This window comes from Diplotaxodon limnothrissa, linkage group LG8, assembly GCF_057381915.1.
Source record: "Diplotaxodon limnothrissa isolate DT_005_m linkage group LG8, D_limnothrissa_male_GT1.1, whole genome shotgun sequence".
Taxonomy (NCBI): domain Eukaryota; kingdom Metazoa; phylum Chordata; class Actinopteri; order Cichliformes; family Cichlidae; genus Diplotaxodon; species Diplotaxodon limnothrissa.
Window position 1 is genome coordinate 1919229 of NC_140603.1, and position 18809 is coordinate 1938037.

The window sequence follows — 18809 nt, forward strand, 5'->3', positions numbered from 1 at the left end:
TTCATTGTGTTGTGTGTATTCAGTTACTACAGTCATGGAGTGTGTCCCTGCTGTGTTCCTGGCAAAGATGTTGTGAGTGGGCTACGATCATTTGTACTGCAGGTTTTTCCATCAGTTAAGCAAATTCTGATGATCCACTTTTTTGTTCGTAGATCTACTATAAAGTCCACCAGGGGGCGCCCTACTGTAAGGTCTTGGTTGAAGTGCACTCTCTGTATTGAGCTTTCCTTCCTGCTGTCTTCCCTCAGTTCACATGACACGTTTAGAAAATATCGCTCACTATTATCAATTATTAATATTTGTTCTCCTTGGATAAACTCCTGTGTGTGGCATCACGCTGACTGCCTCATCAAAGGCTGTGCCTTTTTCAAATAAAAAAGTGACGTCATGAGAAGTGAAACATGCGGTGTTCTAACATTGTAGCACGCAGCAGTAACAATGGTTGTGCATTGGGTATGTCTTTGGTGTTCTGGGTTTAACAATAAAAATTAATATTCTCTTATGTCCTCTGGTGCCAAATACAAAGTTCTCTCAAGCAATGGAATTACAACTGAGGTTTTTACTAAGAGTCAAGTCAATTCACAGACTATAGATTTACTGATATAAATCCACCATTACCATTAAATATCGTATGATTTCCCCTCTCTGACACATCTACTAACTTCCACATTTCTCTGGTGGAGTTCAATATCTGCTCAAAGTCGGTACAGCCCACAGGCCTCGTCATGTACAAGGCTTTTGTGGGCTGATGAAGAGTTGATGAAAGGGTCCATCAGTTGATATAAATAATGGGATTCCTCAACTAGGGAATTTATCCTCATTAGGTGTATAAAGTGTGACATCTTCATTTTGTGTGCGTCTAAAAGAGTGTAATCTTGAAAAGAAGTGGCACTGTGAACTTTCTCCCACTCACTTAGTGAGGTCTCCAAGGCACTAAACACTTCAACATAATTAAGTAGTGACAGCATCTGATAGAGGCAAAGAAGGAATTGTGAGAAAGAAAGAAACACGAATGTGGAAGCCGAAGAGGGGGATTAGAAGAGACAGACAATTTGTTAGTTCCCACTACAATCAGTGATGCTCAGAGGTCATCCAGCCTCGTTAAGAGCAGGACAGGAAGCACAGCAACAACTGTTTCCAAGTGCCTCCTTCTTCTTCTGGAAGTAGGTTTCGCTGAAAAATTCTCTTCTACAAAATATAATGCAAAGTGTATGACATACAATTTTATACAAGTACTGGGAAGGTACATATTAAAAAGAAATAAATTCAAGCAGGTACATACATCTTATGGGGCGGGGACGGGGAGGGGGACTACAAAGTAATGTCTCTGCATACGTTTGATGTATTTGTTTTGTTTTTTTAGGTCATGACAGAAATTTTTTATAGCTGTATAGTTGGTTAAAATGATGTACAGCAGGAAAGTGTGATGCACCTTCTGGTACTAATGTAACCATATATCTTAACAGCTATGTGAACTAAATTACAGATGATTCACAAATTGACGAGTCAGACTTTGCTGAGATCATTTCAGCTAATTTTACTCCTTTTTTGTCTTTGTGAAATGGAAACATTGTCAGTAATGCAGAAATACAATTTCCAAATAACTTGTTTTGCTACTTCAGAATGTCTGTTTTGATGAATGATGTTTTCTGCATTAAGGATGTAACGAGTTGTCAGGGAACCATCCCAGCACTGACAACAGACTCTCTTACACATGGTAAATGGCCTGTATTTATATAGCGCTTTACTAGTCCCTAAGGACCCCAAAGCGCTTTACATATCCAGTCATCCACCCATTCACACACACATTCACACACTGGTGATGGCAAGCTACATTGTAGCCACAGCCACCCTGGGGCGCACTGACAGAGGCGAGGCTGCCGGACACTGGCGCCACCGGGCCCTCTGACCACCACCAGTAGGCAACGGGTGAAGTGTCTTGCCCAAGGACACAACGACCGAGACTGTCCAAGCCGGGGCTCGAACCGGCAACCTTCCGATTACAAGGCGAACTCCCAACTCTTGAGCCACAATCGCCCCCATGGTCACACCATTTCTTTATTTTTAGTGTCAATGTTTTAGCTTCAGGGGTTGTTGGTTATAAAGCAGTGTCACTGCAGTAGGAGTAACTCAGGTTTCACTTCAGTGGGTTCCTCCATTCACTTTAATGGAAATCACAAACAACTGGTTCAGTCTTTCATTACGGTCTTCTAGTCTAACACCAAAATGCAAACAAATACGATAGTTGGAGCATTACACCAAATGAAATTGCATCTGTGTAAAACCCGTTAGAGGAAAGTCATACGAGAACATTACACAGAGGCTTATAAACGAGTTCAAACAGAGGTGAGACAGACACAAGCTGAATCTCTGCATATGTGAATAACACAATACTAAAGAACAACACGCCTTCCTCTGGTTGTTGTGTATAGTTTCAGCAATATAGTCAGAGTCAAGGAGAGAAAACTTTGGTTTTAGAAAAGGATAAACTGGGTTCATTACCCTGGCTTATTTGAGTTGAATTCATAATTAGAAAAACACATTGAAGGGAATTTACCAGGCTGGGTTTTTTTAATGGTAGAATGATAATTGGCATTCACAGCGCCACTTTTTTTTTCAGTTCTCTCATTCTCAAGATGTGAGTGAAATCTGTATTCCAGGACTGCACCTCTATTGATTTCCTGCACTCAAAACTTACAACAAACATTTACCTATGCAGCTATTAGAAGGAAGCCGTCCTGTATTTACCACATGTCAGTATCTGTTGTTATTGGGCATCCAAGAATTTGTCATAATTTCAGATGCATGGAACCAAAAAGCATGCAGGCTGTGCAGCACTTGCAGGAGGATACTGTTCATTTACCCACATGTAGAATGAAACTTGACAAGCTGATGCAGCATTGCTGTTACCCCCTGAGCCTCAGCTGTGTTTAATTAATAAGCAGGCACTTAGTGAGCCAGCCGCAAGAGGGTCCTTACTGTCACGTTTCCCAGGGGTAGGGGTCCTAAATGAGTCATTAGATACTCAGCAGACACACACAGGCTTTTTATACACACAAACACTTATGATCTGCATTACCAGTGTGTGTCTGCGGTTGCAGTGAGCACTGGGGGCTGGGTTTTGTGCTAATGGAGTTTTAATGACATCTACTCCTGTCTAATCACCTGTTCTGAAGGCTTTCAACATCCAGGTAGCACAGAGCCCCCGGCAAGGGAATTCTTTTTAATGCCTCTTGTTCATGGCTACAGTCTCATTTGCCTATCCAATTATTCCATAAAGCTCCTCTCAAACCGGCTCTGCCTCTGAGGAAACGTGGTGTGATTATAATCTGCAAATCTGCTAATTCCCATCAACATATCAGTGTAGCAGTGGAGTCATTTGATCTGAGTGGGTAGTTAGAAAGCCTGGGCTTTACTATTGCTGGGCCTAACAGTGGAGAGAGTGTGTTTATGTTGATTAAGACAATTAGAGTGATTAGAAAGAAGGGGGCACTGATATACACCATTTCATTTACTACAGAGACTTGACTCATCAGATATGTTACATTTTTGGTGCCATACGCAGGATGTTCTTAGCATTTTTTTTTCGGGGCTAAAGAGCTTACAGATAAAAGGTTTTCTAAATTAGTTTCCACTGATGCTGTTCACAATATTTCAGAGTTAAGAATAATGCCAAGAATAATGTTGGGTGTAATGCGTTACTAAGTAACGTGTTACTGTAGTTAAATTACTTTTCCACTGAAAAAGTAGAGTAACTAATTACTGTTCATTTTTAGGTATTTTAATTACAGTTACTTACAATGTACTTGCGTTACATTTTAAAATAATAAACTCGCTGAATATCATTATTTAATTTCAATAATTTATCTTCTAAATCAGGGGTCGGCAACCCTAGGCACGCGAAGGGTTAACTGATGGCACGACCATAGCTGGACTGGCCATCGGGCATTTGCTCGGTGGGCCGATGATTTTTTATTTATTTTTTGTAACGGTATAAACAATCAAAGGTGGTGGATTGGCCAGATGCTGGCCAGTGTATAAAAATAACTCAGTTGTTTGGTGGTGGCTGTGGCGGAGCTTCCACAGATTCAGTAACATTAGCAAGTGGTGGAGGCCAGTGGGTGGATGAGAGAAAGAGGAGGCAAGAGGGGAGGCAAGAGGAGAGACCTGAGGCAGCTACCGGTCCGAGTGTCAGGTGAACTGAACTTCAGGTAAGAAGTTATGACCTGCAGTCTATCTGGGCCAGATATAAAGTTTAGGTGTAGTTTTATTTTTGTTGTGCTGACTATTTACAGTCAGTTACAATAACTCGTACTGCGTGCTAGCTAGCATGAACTTTATTTTATTCATAAGTTAGTAGAGTTGCCAACCGTCCCCTAAAAAACGGAATGGTCTCGTATTCAGAGAAAATATTACGCGTTTCGTATTGAGGTGAAAAGGAACAGTTTGTCCCGGACTTCAGCTACAACGAAAAAGACACAAAGCTGGATTTATTCTGTGTTTGCTGCACAGCTGTTCTTCTCCTCTCATTCTCTCCTGTTTCTCCTTCAATCATGAAACTGATCAATGATCAGCTGATCGTCTCTCCTGTTTGTTTATCGCCCACTTTGCGCCAGAAAGAGGAAACCAGCGGATGTCGCGCTAAACAACAGCAGCACGTTTAAGCTTGATCAGCTGTTGTTAGACTTTATTTAATATTAGTTTCTAGTATCAGCTGATGTTTGCTGGAGCCACAGCTGTAAAGCTGCTGGTCATGATGTCGGTTTGGATATGTGGTGAGAGGGAAACATGAAGATGAAACCAGGAGATGTTCTTACTGAATCATCAGAGCTGAACAGGTGATGGAGAAACAGGTTTACCTTTTAGGTGACATGGATGAGTTGAAGTTATGAACTGTTTCTGAGAGACAAATAACACCAGGATCCTTTTCTAAGCAGCTGACAGCTGGTAACTGTGCAGGGGCGGATCTAGCAAAGTTTTGCTAGGGGGGCAGGTAGGGCATTAAAAGGGAGAGGGGGGCACAAAGAAATACTTTCTTATTCTCATTTAAAATGTCTCGCTGTTATTAAATAATTATCTGAATCTTACAACCAAAGTTTTTATCTGATGTAAAATGTATAGATATCATACATATATACCAACAAGACAGTGTACATCCCTGTCACCACAGCGTTTTCATTCAAAGGCTTTGTGGCTTTAATACCTGGTGGGCCGGTCTCTAGTCAAAATGAGAAGGTGCATTAAAAAATAAATGGCCGGGCCAGCGGTGCACATCGCAAATTAGCTCGCATTAGTTGTGCCACTTCTTAATGATGGTATCTTAGCTAACAACCCCAACTACCAGATTCAACTTGTAATTGGCTAAAAATAACTTCACCTACTGGTGAGAGGGACGTTGCTAGCTGGCAGTTTTTTCAAGCGATGTTGAAATTTCCACATTCAGACACTTCAAATGCTTCAGGAGCTGTCCGCTCAGCACAGCATCAGTACCGCATTTCATTCAAAAACTTGAGATAGAATTCACAATGTGTTTTCAGGACTTTCAGGTGTTTGAACCAATGTTTTCTTTTCTGATCGCTGATAGCTGCCAACATCTGCGAACAAATATAATTCTATAAAGTTCTTCTATATAGTGTGTAACTGTTAATATAGAGCGTTATTAAATTTATTGCTAATGCAGTCATATGGCACACTGACTTCTGAGGAAATTTTAGATGGCACTCGTCATCAGAAAGGTTGCCGACACCTGCTCTAAATGTAGAAGTAAACTCTACCGCTTTAACATCGCTGTAGTGCAGATGCGCGTCATTTCGCGCCAGTTTGCTGCATAGTCGTATTCTAAAGCGGAAGATGTCGGACTCGCCTGGTGCGTGTGGCTGTTTTATGAAATGGACATATTCCCGTCTCTTCACTTTTCTGAAACAAGCAGACAAGAATATTAAAGTAATATCTAAGATATGTCCTGGGGAGAAAAAACTAACTGCTGTTAATAGCACGAGTAATCTACTGAAGCGCCTGACACAGAGCATAGACGAACACTTCTGAGTGATCCTTGTTCATCATCCATCCAAGTAAGATGGCGCAGCCACATCCAGACGCCTTCCTGACCGCTCCGCTCCGACTATCCACTTTTCTTGTTTTTTACTTATTTTTTGCTCTGGTTTACATTCCAAAATCCTCTAGTCTTATAGTCTACGACCGCAGATCACTTGTAAACATCGTTGACAAGGTTGCACATCTAATCTTGGACACTTTTAAACCCGACCCATCCTGGCCACCAGAGATTCTACGCGGCGCGGAGAACAACAAGGGACGGGCCGCTCATCCGAGGCGTAGAACAAAGAAGCGCCGGGGGAAACGCACTGGCATTAGGAACAGACTAAGACAGCAGGCGCATCGCGCACCACTTCCCAGTATCCTACTGGCCAACGTACAATCCATGGAGAACAAGCTCGATGACCTAAGAGCAAGAGTCACCTTCCAACGTGACATGAGGGACTGCAACATTCTGTGCTTCACGGAGACATGGCTGACCCCCACCGTGTCGGACCAGGCCGTAACTCTGTCGGATTCATTTTTTGTACTCCGCACGGACAGAACGGCAGAGTCAAAACCAAAGGTGGAGGAGTGTGTTTCATGGTGAACAGAAAGTGCTGTGATGCCAGGAGCATTTCTGCTCTCTGCAGCGGCTGCTCGCCACATCTGGAGTTCCTGAGCATTAAGTGCCGCCCTTTCTATCTGCCCCATGAGTTCACCTCGGTCATCGCCACGGCGGTCTACATCCCACCCCAAGCGGACACAGGTATGGCTTTGTCCGAACTACATGATGTCCTGAGTTCGTTTCAAAACAAGGACCCAGGCGCAGCCCTCATTGTAGCAGGAGACTTTAATAAAGCGAACCTCGGACAAGTCATGCCAAAATTTTACCAGCATGTCTCGTGTCCGCTGAGGGGGGATCGAATTTTGGACCACTGCTACACGCCATACAAGCAGGGCTACAAAGCTGTCTCACACCCGGCTTTTGGGAAGTCTGACCACAACGCCATCTTCCTCATTCCCCAGTATAAACAAAACATATGGAGGGAAGAAGTAACCATGAGGGACGTGAAACGGTGGACTGCCCAATCAGAAGCTACCTTACAGGACGCACTCAACGACGTCGACTGGGACATGTTCAGAGCATGTGCAGTCAACATCAACGAGTTTACGGAAGTAGCAGTATGCTTTGTCAATATGCTAGCGGAGGAGATTATCCCCACTGCGAGAGTCACCACATTCCCAAACCAGAAACAGTGGATGGACAGATCGATCCGCACTGCAGTGAACGCCAGGACCCCCACCTACAACGCGGGTCTCTCCACTGGCGATATGAGCACCTACAAAGCGGCCTCATACGGCGTGCGACACGCGGTGAGAGATGCCAAACGTCTGTACCGGGAGCGTGTGGAGTCCCGCTTCCACCAGGGCAACACAGGGAGTATGTGGCACGGACTACGCACCATTACGGACTACAAAGCCAGGGACACTGCGCCGATCAACGCCGACTCTGCATTCACCAACGAGCTGAATCAGTTGAGAGATGAGATAGCCTTTATTTGTCAGTTGCAGGTCTTTTGCCCACAACCGAGATGACAGACCTTGCCGACCGTGCATACAATACAAACATCACATTGGGGAGACAGGTCAGGCTAGGTAGCAAGGAAAAAAACATCGAAATGTGCAACACAAAAGGATAATACAGGAATGCACAGGTATCAACACACCATAACACAATAAACACAGACAAGCAACATGGGAAAGTGTTCCAGTGTGTACATCTGATCTGGGACCGCTGCAATCTTTCGACTGCGCCTCCAGCTGACCCGATGTCCACATCAGAGGGGAGGTGGAGGGCCCAGACTTCTCGTTAAGGGGTGACAAGCAGCCACCAGGAGTGAGCCGGTGTGTACTCGGGCGCCCACCCCCGGACACAAAGAACCACCAACGCACCGATGTCTGAGGGCGTCTGACACTGGCAGGGGGAGTGGTGGGGGAGATAGGCCTCCATACCTTGGAGGACCTGAGATGTCCCCAGAGAGGTGGCGTCTGATACCCAACCTGACATATAGACACAGACATATAGGCACACACAGATACAAACATCCATTCCCACCCTCATGCTCTCATATGCACTTACTCAACACTCACCCAACGTGGAGACAGACATAAAGAGACATTGTACACACAATCACACTCCCCAAGCGTACTCTAAGCCCCGGGACAAAGGGCTGGTCCGGACGGGCCTAATCTGAGAAAAATTTTGTAGAAGACGTTTTGTACCTTCGTAGCAGACGGAAGGGCCAGCCGGACCATCACTGGGTTCAGGACCTCCTGGATGGCGAAGGGGCCAAGAGACCGAGGGGTCAGTTTCTTTGGGAATGTGTCTGCTGGAGAGCAACACCTGCTGGCCGACCTGATAGTCCAGGGCGGGAGTGCGACGGCGATCTGCCAATGCCTTGTTCCGCTCAGCTGTTCTCAGGAGCGCCGCTCGGGCAGCCCGCCAGACCCAACGACAGCATCTCAGATGGCGCTGGACAGAGGGGACAGCCAGCTCTCCCTCAGAGATGGAGAGGAGGGGGGGTTGGTTCCCCAGGCAGGCGCGACAACGCATCGGGCTTAGTATTCCTAGAACCGGGCCTGTAAGTAATGGAGAAGTGGAAACGAGTAAAAAATAAGGCTCACCTGGCTTGTCGTACGTTGAAGCGCTTGGCCGCCCAGAGATACACCAGGTTTTTATGGTCCGTCCACACCACGAAAGGCTGCTCAGTGCCCTCCAGCCAATGCCGCCATTCCTTGAGAGACAACTTGATGGCGAGCAATTCCCGGTCACCCACATCATAATTTCTCTCAGCTGGCGACAACCTACGGGAGAAGAAGGCACAGGGATGTAGCTTGCCTTCGACCTGTTGGGTGAGAACCGCCCCCATGCCTGAATCGGACGCGTCCACCTGCACGATGAATGGCCGACTGAGGTCCGCCTGGACGAGGACCAGAGCCGAGGAAAACAGGTGCTTGAGTCGATCAAATGCTTGCTGGGCTGCGGAGGACCACTGGAAGGACAACTTAGGAGAAGTGAGGTTGGTTAGAAGAAGGGCTACCTTGCTGAAATCCCCGATAAAGTGGCAGTAGAACTTGGCGAAGCCCAAGAACCTCTGCAACTGCCCATGAACCTCTGCAACTCCCTGCGGGTCTTGGGAATGGGCCATTCCACGACAGCTTTGACCTTGGCCGGGTCAGCCCGTAAGCGCCCCTGTTCCACAATGAAACACAGCAAAACAGTGTGATTATTTACAGTGAAATAGACAGATAAGCCCGACAATCCACTCCAAAGTGCAATTTTCCAATAGTGCCCGTCCTTTGCTCCCAGTGTGTTCAGTGCGGTAACTCCGTTAGTGTGTGCTCCCCAACTCGCTTCTCCGCTCGACTCTCCTAGAGGAAGAAGGAAACATCCACAATTAGCCACATGCTAGCCGAATGCCACAATCACACGTCTCGCACAGACTATACCAGTTAGGAGTAATAATCCCAAGTCGACTGTCGCTGCGAGCCCTGGTTAAATACCTCTGTCTGGCCAGGTTGACGATTACCGACAGCTGGTCAGGTAATCAGCTGCAGGTGGGCCGGCAACAGCGAGGAGGGACTCCTGATGACGACAGTCGCCAGATCACGCCTTTCCCATGGCGCGCACTTCCGTAAACAGCCCCGAGAACCGGGGGGAGAGAGAGAGAAGCAAGACAGAAACACGCAAAAATAAAAACAAGCAAGGTCGTCCGGAAAGGACCGTCCAACCGTGACAGATCCTTACATTTGACCATTTTTCCTGCATCTATGCATCAAAAATTTTACCTTATCCCTGTATATATCCCACCCACTAAGGTGCCATGATGAAGACATAAACAGTGTTATTCATTTCAACTGTCAGTGTTTATAATGTTATGTTGGCTTCTTTCACTACAGTTCATCATTTCATTTTATTTATATAGCACCAAATTGCAACAATTTTATATTTTAAGGTAAATGTAAAGATCCTAAAGGCAGTACCCCAGTAATCAAATGATTCTCTGGCGAGCCTTTTGTGACAGTGAAAAGAACAAACTCCCTTTTGTTAGGAAAAAACCTCTGGCAGATCCATGGTCCAGTTCCATGGTCATGGAGGGGCAGCCATGCCGTGATCAGCTGGGGATAACCAGTGTACTTCTGGTTATCCCTATACATTTTGAACTAATAAATAACATATTTTATGTGCTTACCATCTCATTCACTATGCCAATTTTAATAGTTTATCACTTCACATTGCATTACTACTTAACTTGGTCTCATGACCTCTGGTTGTTGCATGGAATTTATTGCATCTCATGTGAAGTATTTATTTTGTATCAAAGACCACAGGTCAGACAGTTCAGTGCACTTATTTACATTCCAAACACATTTCAAATACAAGACTAACACTTGTGAAGATCCTGGGCTTCCACACGACAGGTAGTCCACAAACCCACACAAAAAACAGCTGACCACTCTTCGGTCTGGGTTTCATCAATCAGCTAACAAGGAACCAACAGGAAGGTTTTTCATGTGACAGCAAGAAGCAAAACAGAAGGAAGCAGAAGGTGGGAACCAGAGGAAGGCCCCATGCACACACATACACACAATACAATAGAAGAGAAAGAGACTGCTAAGAGGAGTGAGACAGACAGAAAATAGTGAGCCACCACAGTGACAACAGAGGGACCATGTTATTGGAAAAGATTCTGCATCTATAAGTAAATTTAAAAAATGTTCAAAATTAGAATTCTTTACCATCTTGCCATGTTTTATTTCTGAGCAACACAAACCTCAAGAAAGGGTTACTTTAGAGATGAAAATGGTTAAAGGGTGATTTATTGAATGCACAAAAGGAAATCTTCCTAAAGGAAATCCAAAAATACTGCACAACAAGCTAAAGATACCACAAAATAGGACAATTTTTCACTCAGCTTACTTTAATAATTAACCAAAACAATAATATATCTAAAAAAAAACTTTGTATCATCTTAAAGATAAAGTAAGAAACATTTTATTGTTTAGTTTTAATAACATAATTACAGTCAGCTTTCTCAAATAGTATTTATATAAGAAGTCTTCATTCACACGATCATTTACAAGCTTCCTGGGTTTAACACATCTGCCTTCCCTCCAAAACAACTCTAATTTGAACTAATGGAGACTGCTTTTTTAGCTGAGCAAAGTAATGCAGTTATTCGCTTTAATTCTTGATGATTTCATCTGAAGGATCGTATTGAAAAAATCCCTACACACAGGAAAACACAAATATATGCAAGCATGTACACACATAGGACATACGATTGATTGTATGTAAGTATAGATGTAGTTTCAAAAGTGACGCCTAATGGCTTAAAACTTCATTCTTCTAGTTTCAAAAACTAGAATTGAATAGACTTAACTCAACATTTTTTTCACTCTCTGTGTTTATACAGCATTTAACCATTAGTTATCTCCCTGGTATAACTCTGCTAAAGAAGAAACGGCATCTCACTAATTTGGAAGATCAACATTTAGCCTGGAAAAAAACAGCCATTTTACTATTCATCACTGATTGAAGAAAATAAGAACAACCCCAGGTTTCTCTTCAGCACTGTAGCCAGGCTGACAAACAGTCAGAGCTCTGATCAACCTATCTCTAATAATCAGTTATGTACCACAGGCCTTCAAGCTGGCTGTAGTCAAAAAGCATCTCTAGACCCAGCAGTCTTAGCTAATTATAGGCCAATCTCCAACCTTCCTTTCATATCAAACATCCTTGAAAGAGTAGTTGTCAAACAGCTAACAGATCATCTGCAGAGGCTTATTTGAAGAGTTTCAGTCAGGTTTCAGAGCTCATCACAGCACAGAAACAGCTTTAGTGAAGGTTACAAATGATCTTCTTATGGCCTCTGACAGTGGACTCATCTCTGTGCTTGTCCTGCTAGACCTCAGTGCAGCGTTCGATACTGTTGACCATAATATCCTATTAGAGCGATTAGAGCATGCTGTAGGTATTACAGGTACTGTGCTGCAGTGGTTTGTATCATATCTATCTAACAGACTCCAGTTTGTGCATGTAAATGGAGAGTCCTCTTCACACACTGAGGTTAATTATGGAGTTCCACAGGGTTCAGTGCTAGGACCAATTCTGTTTACATTATACATGCTTCCCTTAGGCAGCATCATTAGAAGACATAGCATACATTTACACTGCTATGCAGATGACACCCAGCTCTATCTGTCCATGAAGCCAGATAACACACACCAACGAGTTAAACTGCAGGAATGTCTTAAAGACATAAAGACCTGGATGTCAAGACAGTAAGAAGTTACTTGTTGTTTTTGTAGAAAAGGACATGAATGTTTAAACATAGTGGGGTTAAGGTGGAACAGGTGAACCTATTTAGGTAAATTCATCACATTCCAAATTTTTATACAATATGCACATCCCAAAAAAAGGCCCTGTAGTACATAATTAAAACTGCACAGAGTGAGTTTTGATACAAAAAATAAGGTTAACACTAAGACTGTACATGTATATACAAACATAAAAGAAAGAAAGAAGCAGTTAATTATTCTATTAATTCATAAGTCAGAACAAAGTCAAAGCTTTATGTCTTGTACTGGAAAAATAATAGCAATATTTTATAAATATTTTTTTCCTTTTTAATTTGCTCAATATGCTCATCTAAACCAAAAAATAAAATTTTAATATGTATTCAAATTGTGTATGACCTGACATGGATTTTGCTGGTGAACTTCTTTCATCTTCAGGGCTGGTGCTGTAGCCTTGCCTTTGCTATGCTGTCTTTTATGTTTATTTATTTATTGAAATAACTACTTGATTCAAGGTCTAGTTATGGAGAGTAGAAGGCTAAAGATTACCATATTGCCTGAAAAAAGTTAGTGCTGCCTTAGTTCACAAAGCCATGAGTTCATCCCAGCTGCTCCTAAAGCAAAGAGCGCCATCTCTGAATATGTTTTATGTTAAATTGATTTATACCAACATCTAGTATCTGAGTAATGCTGAAAATAAAAAGTGAAGTGTTGGCCAGTAGGCGCCCCAGGGCAGCTGTGGCTACAACCGTAGCTGCCTCCACCAGTGTGTGAATGTGAGAGTGACTGAATAGTGGAATTGTAAAGCGCTTTGAGGGCCTCGAGAAGCACTATATAGATGCAATCCATTATTATTATTATTGCTTGGCCTCCTGAGGGTGCTGGATTTGGGATGGAATCCTCCAAGCATGATAAGGAGCTTTCTTGTCTTGTCAGTGGCTTCTATCTCCTTTGTTGACCAGCTTATTATCCCAGCAGGGTCTCTAATGGCGTAGGGCATCTATGGGCGTGATCTTGTTCTTCCAATTTAGCTGACTCCGCAGGACTTGGCTCACCCTCTGACTTTGAAGTTTGGCTTTTGGCAATTGGCTTGAAGTTGTCCTCTAGTGTTGCTCATCACATCCCCATTGAATCCCCGATAAGAGATCTTAAGGTCCTGAAAAGATTCTCCTTAATTCCATTGCATACTAAATATTCATTGGAGTGCATGTCTTAGTGTGACTGCTTCCATCCACATATTCCCAAGAATTTCCAGGAATGCTCACTCTTTGTTAAAGTTTTGCCCCAGTTTTTTTTTTTTCTTCATCTGTTTATGTTAATTCACAGCTCTCTTAAGGTCCTGCTGCAACATTTCAATCAGGTTGAGATCTGCATTTGACTGGGCCATAGTAGCATTGATTCTTCTCTCTTTTTTAACCATTCTGTAGTAGATTTGCTGCTGTGATTTGGCTAATTTCCCTGTTTCATGAGCCAATCTGGGCCAAGCTTTAGCTGTTGGAAAGATAGTCTCACATTTGACTCTAGAATACTTCAGTATACAGAAAGACCACATTTGACTCAGTGACTTCAAAGTGCTGAGGTCCTGTGGCTAAAATCAAGCTCAGATCATCACCCTTCCACCACTGTGCTCAATCGTTGGTATGAAGTGTTTGTGCTAATATCCTCTGTTCAGTTTGCTCCAAAGGTGGCACTTTTCAGCTTTGCAAACCTAAGCAATTCCACCATTACCTTCTTTATAGTGAAGTCTTGTCTTTATAACCTTTCCAAACAATATGTCGAACATTAAATTTTTATTTTTTAAGCCTATCAAAACTGAGAGCTATTGCAATGAGAATCATGATTTGAATGCACTGCTAACTCAAAAATATTCACGTTTATAATATAGATTATACATTTAATTAACTGTTATTGCACAGTGTGAACCTGGAGAAAATTGCGTGTGACCTAACTGAATGCTCCAGACTTCTGTTGTTATAGAGGTGCTCACACTTGCTGAGGATCAGTTAATGAAGTGTATTTGATTAGCAGGACTTGGTTGCTACTTACCTCCTCACCTTAAGTCTTACACGTACTACAACAAAGTGCAATTGATTGGGAATAACAATGGGGATTGGCAACTTAAAATCACATAGCCGGGTCAGCAAATGCTGAGGTGTGTGCAATGGGAAAGTTGGCAGAGGTCACAGACCTCCAAACTGAGGTTAGATTAGCTCAGAAACAGAGCACAGAGAGCTTCATGGAATGGGCTTCCATCAGGGAGCAGCTGCATCCAAGTCTTGCATCACCGAGTGCAAAGAAAAGTGTCTAATGCAGTGTAAAGCACCCCTCCACTGGAGTAGAGAAATCTGGAGTAGCAAATTACGTTTCTCCATCTGGGTTTGGCATTGCCAGGAGAACTGTCTGATTTGTCTGCCAAGTGTACATTTTGGTGGAGGGGGGTTATGGTGTGGGGCTGTTGTACAGGAATTGAGCTCAGCTCCTAGTTCTGGTGGAAGGAACTCCTAATTCTTCTGCATACCACAACAAGAGACTGTGGAGACTGTGAGCCAAGCCTTCCTAGAAGAGTTGAAGCATTTATAGCTGCAAAGGGTGGTCTAACGTCACATTAAACCCTATAGAATGGGATGTAACTCAAGTTCCGGTTCAGAGCAAGGATGCGCGCTGGACGGACCAATCAGTGGCCGCGTTACAGGATGCACTCGATGACGCAGACTGGGACATGTTCAGAAGCAGCTCCGATGATGACGTCAATGTGTTTACGGAAGCGGTTGTGGGATTCATCGGGAACCTAGCGGATGATACCGCGGAGAAAAAGACTATCAGAACCACACCCAGTTTCACACCTTGGCTCAGGCGATTAGAGGATCATCAGGGGGTCTGTCCCTCTGTGAGGGGTCACTCCCACTAGGTTTAAATCTGGGACTCCCCACCATTTGACCTTAGAACTGAAGAAGCTTCTCGGATGAGAGGTGAAACGTCTTCAAGCAACTTAAAGAAGTCCAGACGCTTTTCTTTGAAAGCTCCTTTGACTATCAGAACGTTTCCCAACCAGAAGCCGTGGGTGGATAAAACCATCCGCGATGCTCTGAGATCCCGCACCGCTGCCTACAACACCGGACTCGCGACGGGGGACATGGACCCGTACAAAGCCGCGTCATATGACGTGCGGAAGGCATGAAAGAGGTGAAGCAGCAGTACGGGAAGAAACTAGAGTCACAACTCCAACAGAGTGACTCTAGGAGCCTGTGGCGGGGACTAAAGACAATAACGGATTATATAGGGAGTGCAGAATTATTAGGCAAGTTGTATTTTTGAGGAATAATTTTATTATTGAACAACAACCATGTTCTCAATGAACCCAAAAAACTCATTAATATCAAAGCTGAATGTTTTTGGAAGTAGTTTTTAGTTTGTTTTTAGTTTGAGCTATTTTAGGGGGAAATCTGTGTGTGCAGGTGACTATTACTGTGCATAATTATTAGGCAACTTAACAAAAAACAAATATATACCCATTTCAATTATTTATTTTTACCAGTGAAACCAATATAACATCTCCACATTCACAAATATACATTTCTGACATTCAAAAACAAAACAAAAACAAATCAGCGACCAATATAGCCACCTTTCTTTGCAAGGACACTCAAAAGCCTGCCATCCATGGATTCTGTCAGTGTTTTGATCTGTTCACCATCAACATTGCGTGCAGCAGCAACCACAGCCTCCCAGACACTGTTCAGAGAGGTGTACTGTTTTCCCTCCTTGTAAATCTCACATTTGATGATGGACCACAGACGGCATCCCAGGTCGTATCCTCAGAGACTGCGCATACCAGCTAGCTCCTGTGTTCACTGAGATATTCAACATCTCTTTATCTCAGTCGGTGATCCCCACATGCTTCAAGGAGTCCATCATTGTTCCTGTCCCGAAGAAACCCCACCCTGCTTCTCTCAATGACTATCGCCCTGTAGCCCTCACCTCAGTAGTGATGAAGTGCTTTGAACGCCTGGTCAGAGACTTCATCATTTCTTCACTACCAGACACACTGGACCCACTACAGTTCGCTTACCGTCCAAATTGTTCCACAGACGATGCCATCTCTCATCTCCTCCACACATCACTCACTCACTTGGACACTAGAAGGGGGAATTATGTTAAAATGCTCTTCATAGACTACAGCTCTGCATTTAATACCATAATTCCCTCCACACTCACCACCAAGCTGGAGCATCTGGGACTCAACTCATCTATGTGTCAGTGGATCTCCAACTTCCTAACTGGCAGACCACAGGCAGTAAGGATGGGCGGACATGTCTCAGCCTCCACCACTCTCAGCACTGGAGCCCCCCAGGGGTGTGTTCTGAGCCCCCTGCTGTACTCTTTGTACACATATGACTGTGTGGCCACTACCAGCTCCACCACCATCATCAAGTTTGCTGACGACACCGTCGTGGTGGGCCTGATCTCTGATAACAACGAGACGGCCTACCTGAAGGAGATTAGGAATCTGGAGAACTGGTGCCAGAGGAACAACCTCCTTCTAAACGTCAGTAAGACAAAGGAGCTGATAGTGAACTTCAGCACTAAGCAGGAGAGGAACTACCGGACCCCCGTCATCAACAAGTGCCCAGTGGAGAGAGTGGACAGCTTCAAATACCTCGGAGTTCACATCACGCAGAACCTGTCATGGTCCTGTCACATCAACACCGTGGTGAAAAAGGCCCGTCAGCGTCTCTACCACCTCAGACGCTTGAGAGACTTCCAACTGCCCTCCAAGGTGCTCAGGAACTTTTACTCCTGCACCATAGAGAGCATCCTGACGGGAAACATCTTAACCTGGTTCGGAAACAGCACCATGCAGGACAGACGAGTTCTACAGAGGGTTGTGCGATCAGCTGAGCGCACCATCCGCTCCGAGCTCCCTGACCTGCACTCAATCTACAGCAGGCGGTGCTGGACCAAGGCCAGGAAGATCGTGAAGGACCTCAGCCATCCCAACAACGGACTGTTCTCTCTGTTGAGGTCAGGAAAGCGATTCCGCTCCCTGAAGACCAACACAGAGAGACTGAGGAGGAGCTTCTTCCCGCAGGCGATACGGTCTCTCAATCACACCACCACACAGTACTGACCCACACATATGGTTTTTACACACACACTGGACATTCTGGACATTTGTTTACACTTTAAGCATATTTGCATTGCACAAGACACTTAAATATGTGGATTGCACAACACTGGACATTATATTTCTTCATTTCCACTTAATACTGTTATTACTTACTTAATACTGCTGTTATTGTTCTATATTTCTTCATATATTCTTATATATTTTCTATATTGTGTATTTGTGTATTGTGTATTTTGTTGTACAGTTATTTTATTTTTATCTTTATTTTTTATATTTTATTTTATTCCTTCCTAGTTAAATTTACCCTTCATTTTAATTTTCATATTTATGTCCTATCCTATTCATAGTCTTTTGTTTTATCTCACGAGCAGTTGTGTAAGCATTTCACTGCATATCATACTGTGTATGACTGTGTATGTGACAAATAAAATTTGAATTTGAATTTGAAGTTCATATGCATGTGAAGATGACTGAATACTTTTGGAAATATAATGTAAGTCATCATAAATTCATCATGACATCAATAAGGTTAAACAGAGTGGTTCAGGTCCTATTTATCACTTTGATAACCCTGTATCTTCCTCAGTCCCTCTCTCATGTAGACTGACAGAAGTTTCATCTTTCATCTTTATTTTCTCACTCTGGGGAGGCCTAGCCAACTATTTTTATGCAGACAACAACCCAAATTTACATGTACTAAAAATAATTAATGTCAGCTCGCTTAAACCACTGTTGGAGTGTCTAAAGGATACTAAGACTGTCACGGATTGCCGGGGCAAGCCGTGTGGAATGTAGGAAGGACCCAAAAGGCAGCAGCTCTGGTGCAGGTGAGTGTTTATTAACAGGGGTGGGTAAGTACAAACAGCGGTGGCGACAAAACATGAAACTGGAAACCTAAACTGGGTAAACTAATAAGACAAACCAGAACGAGGATGCAGGGAGGTCCGGAGAAATACATATGGGAAGACGCAGGGAGACCAAGGGGAAACAACACAGACGAACCAGCAATTACTAAGACAGAAAATACAACTTAAATACACTCAGAGAACACAGGGAGATTACACACAGGTGGGAAACACAGCTGGGAGTGATTAACATAACGAGACTAGGGAGGCAAACTGAAAACACTCACATAAGACGCAGACCTTCACAATAAAACAGGAACACACGGGCAGAACAGAGTGAACACTAAACAAAGGAAGAACAGAACCAAAATCGAAGAGAAAACACAAAATGCTGGGTCAAAAGGACCCAGGATCATGACAGAACCCCCCCCTCAAGGGCT

At 43.7% G+C, this 18809-nt stretch overlaps 1 protein-coding gene across 1 annotated transcript in view; it reads left to right on the forward strand.

Moving 5' to 3' along the window:
* LOC146626096 (RNA binding protein fox-1 homolog 3-like) overlaps window positions 1–18809 on the forward strand; it is a 171604-nt gene that overhangs the window by 103667 nt on the left and 49128 nt on the right. The gene's annotated exons all lie outside the window — the stretch shown is intronic.